Source organism: Dermacentor silvarum, chromosome 2, assembly GCF_013339745.2.
Source record: "Dermacentor silvarum isolate Dsil-2018 chromosome 2, BIME_Dsil_1.4, whole genome shotgun sequence".
Classification (NCBI taxonomy): Eukaryota; Metazoa; Arthropoda; class Arachnida; order Ixodida; family Ixodidae; genus Dermacentor; species Dermacentor silvarum.
The window spans coordinates 31,112,861-31,117,080 of NC_051155.1; the positions used below are offsets into that span (position 1 = coordinate 31,112,861).

The following is a 4,220-nucleotide window of genomic DNA, read 5'->3' on the forward strand; positions in this document are numbered from 1 at the left end:
ATTTCAGATACTCGCCGTTACAAAAAATTCTAGTAATCTTCAATAAAATTTTTTTAGACAGATGTTACTAAAACCTACCAACGGTCCATTGAAAGTTCTCAAACCGTTTTTAAACTTCCTAAATACTTCATACCAACATCCTGTCGACTATTGGCCACCAATATTCAATTAAAATTTTATTTACAAGCTTTCTGTAAACGATGAATGAACATCCTTCAAACATTAAAAGCAGGGCATCTTTTTACTTCTTAGAAACATCCCAGTAACGTTTTTCCTACTTTTTGCTGTTCGCCCTAGAAACATCCTTATAACTTGTTTCCAACTTTCTGTTGCTTGACCTAGAAACGTCCTAGTAACTTTTCCTACTTTTTGCTGTTCGCCCCAGAAACATCCTTGTAACTTCTTTCCAACTTTCTATTGCTTGCTCTAGAAACATTCTTGTAACTTTTTTCCAACTTTCTGTTGCTCGCCCTTGAAACATCCTGGTGAAATTTATCCCCTTTTCCAGCATTTTGAAAAAATGTCTGGTAGTGTTCTGATGCAACCTTGAACATATAAAAGTATGTACCTGTTAGCGAAACACACCAATCTTTTCAAACACTGATGTTTATGTTCCAACCCTTTCATACATGCCCCCAGAAGCCACAAGCAAGCAGTGACTATAATGTGGTCTTGATATCTCCCGTGTTCTTGATATCCCTCTTGCTGCAAGCCTAAAGGAGGAAAAATGCAATAATAGTTAGCCTTATGAATTGTATCTGGACGTATAGCATGATGCAGTCATCCACAAGAATTTGACTTCAAATGACCCACAATCAAAATGAAGATTTCAACTGACTGCCTTGCCATACATAATAGAATGGCATTCACACCTCTGGGGTGCAAAGCTTCTTTATGGGCGACGTCCTTGTATGTATTAGAATGCCAACCAAAAAGTGACTGAAGCATTGCTGAAGCAGAACTGCTGCACATAATATGCATGTGCTACATGTAGGAATCGTACACGTGTGTAAAGTACCCGTAAATCAGTTGCAGTAAAGATACTCAGTTTTTAGAATGGCTTCAGCGAGATATGCCGAACTCAATAAATGCGATGACATGTGTCAAGCACTTTTTGCCTGAACCATGTTTTTAGGTGGTAGAAAACATTTTTATAGACCCTCTAGTGCACATTATTCACCAGTTTGGAAACTCAATTTGCTAAAAGCACAACAAATTATTATATTAAAAAGTGACTAATTCAATATTTCCACCAAGTGCAGGGCAGCTTGAGCATGAAGCAAGCTTCCTTGTGACATCTCAGTAAATCCAAGGTACTGAGCATGTGGTACCACAAACAACATGCACACATGTTCTGGGCAGTAGTCAGCACTGTTACCATGTCACCGGAAGCTTGTGTATTAGGCAGCTGACAAGTAATATGAAAGGTAAAAAGGATTGTTTGCATTTCAGATAAGTGACAGCAAAGAACAAGCTTTATCCAATGTAAACTGGAGAAGGGCAGAGACACGCTGAAAAAATGCCAATGTAAAGGCGAACGCTCAGCGTTCAGCTGCACTGTCGTGGCTTGCAACTACTGCACTGTGCGGATTGTTGCGATTTAGCAGTTTGCGTTACCACCTCAAATTACTGTAAAATACAAAGGAGACCAGCTTCCTGCTTGAAGCCAACCTGCACTTCGGGTGCATATTAAACTTGTCACATTAAAAGGTTATTGGTTTGTTATGTGCTTGAGCAATTACCTTCTCATACTGTGGCTAGGGATTCAGCAGCTACCTAATAAAGAAGAAAATCTTGCTGTTTGTATGCTAATTTCAGGAGATGAAGTACGGTACGCAATACATAAGTGTGACCGATTAGAGGGAACAATAGACACACAGGAAATAGTGTGAGAAGTGAGTTTCACAATACTGCATAATAAAAATGGCAAAAAGATACACATCTCGAGGCCTCATGCTTCTCAACGATTATCTTAAAAAGGCAATCTGACTAGATTAATATACAGTCTGTACAGAGTATATCATGCAGTTACTCAAGTCAGAATTATGTTTAGCTCAGAGGAGGCTAGTTAAAGGTAAGTTCATTAAACTGAGGGCCCCCCAGATGACCAAAAGTGAAATGGAAGTGATTTGCCACTAGAAATCATGAAAATGGCACACACAGTAAAATGATTGCATATTACAGAAACATATCCTACAACACACAAGGCAATGGCAGTTTTGTACGCACCTTTGTAAAAGCACGCAGATCAGGTGCTTTATAGTGGTGCTCTCCAGCTTGCAGCAGTGCTGCAGGTTCCTGCGCAATGCCTCCAGAATCCGCATAGCCTTCAACTGCAACAAATAAATAATTTATTCAATGTGAATCTGGAAACCTGTCATATTAGTGTAATACTGAATTGCAAAGAGCCTCACACTAGCAGCTACATTAATGTGCGTCTCGTACGAATCTCTCCATTATATCTCAGGAGGTTACACGGTTATGTTGTAACAAGTGAGATTCCATGCGGGAATGCAGCAAACATAAGACTACCAGGAAAATCACCGAAACTCAAATATGTAATAAAGAAAAAGAGCATTGGATTATGAAAAAAAATATTGAGCACATGAAAAGTCTTTTGAAACCTAAGCCGTGTTTGTATAGCGATGGTATTTCATCTTGCTCTTTGTCAGTGGTTTGACCGACGCTCCGCCCGTGTTATGAACTGGAATAGCCGGCCGTTTTACGGTGGGTGGTAAGAGTGACGTAGGATCAAGCGCAAAATACTGCTACGAAATCACAGCCCTTACTTTATTACTGCAAGGCACAGTCATTACCTATGACTGGAAGAGCTGACATACTGTTGTTTAGATGAATATGTATATATAGTAAAAGCTAGCGTCTGAATGAGATGTCTCGATTAAAAAGAAACCTCGTCATTGAAATATCGGCGTATATCTGCCCTGCAATAAAGAACACGACAGGTTCCATAGTTTAATATAGAATACAGACAGGCGGGCCTTCAAAGTGAACTGTAAACAAAAAAAAAGTCTCCATACAAGCTAATATGTGCGCAAGCATCAAACATAGCTATCCTGTGCCAACGCGTGAAGCCCATGACACATCGACGTATACACACCTGCAGTGAACTCGCGGAAATGCCTATATAAGAAATAATTTTCTGCCGGGAAACTACCCAACAAACTAACTTTCAGTGTTTCCATAATTGTGTTCCCATTCAGTTATAGCAATCAGACGGGGTAGCATACTTCACAGGAAAATGCAAGTACGTGATAGCATCAACGGAAACGTTCGTAAAATTGCTTACTAAATGTGCACAGAAACATGGGCAACTTATGCTTAGAAAGCGCTATGCTCTAGTCACACAAAGCTCATTACATGAAAAATAAGCTACAACAACGCGCACAAGCGCCAAGCTTGCTTACCTTTCAAGACGTAGTCAGCAAACGCTCCTTCGTCTCACAGGTACCGTGGCACCAACTCTCTTACGGGCGCAAATACTGTAGAACTGCCGATGAAATACAGCACCGCCGAAAGCACAACCTTCAACAAATTCTTCCATACACTGTGACTCGAAGCCCCAGTACCAGGCTTTTCACGAGAGAGCGCTGGCAGGCGGGAACAAAGGCAGCTCGGACGGGCGTTGTACTAAGACACTGTTGACACTGGCGTATCGCACAAAACACACGGCCAACACACGGCATTTCACGAGTCCAGAGGTTGTGCGATGGTTAACGCACACGATAAGGAGGACATTTTGCCTAGGCACTTCTAATATAAAATTCAACTACCGGCTCACTGCAACGAGCCCTCGCGCACAGCCAACGTGGTCCATAAGCTACAGCAACTAGGATTGGATTGGATTTATTGAACAAAACACTGCAGCAGCGCTACACTGCGGTTAAAGAAGGAGAACTTGCCTCCTCGATTCGCATCGCTTCAGGAGCATGGCCTTCGAGATTTGCGTTTTTCACTCAGGGGAAGTCGCAGCTGAAGCATGAGCCAATCCACGTGCCGCCCGCGCAGCTCCGTCTGCTTGAAATGGCGGACGGCCTACGGGCTAATATGGCACTTACCGAGCACATAATCGTGACCACCGCCAATATACACGTTAATTATGGCGCCAAGTGTGCGTTTTTGAAAATACGTGCCCTCCTCTTGAATTGGTGAGACCATATTTCCTCTTATCGTCAGGAATAAAGTTACAAAAAGTGGCGATG

The 4,220-nt window shown here is 41.8% G+C and overlaps 1 long non-coding RNA gene across 1 annotated transcript; it reads right to left on the reverse strand.

The window, feature by feature from the left end:
• Positions 1-614: 614 nt before the first annotated feature.
• On the reverse strand, positions 615-3,959 carry LOC125943619 (uncharacterized). Its single transcript, XR_007465799.1, has 3 exons — positions 3,426-3,959; positions 2,230-2,333; positions 615-713 (listed from the first exon to the last, which is right to left on the reverse strand). It is a non-coding gene; the product is annotated as an uncharacterized LOC125943619 (long non-coding RNA).
• Between the last annotated feature and the right edge of the window lie 261 nt (positions 3,960-4,220).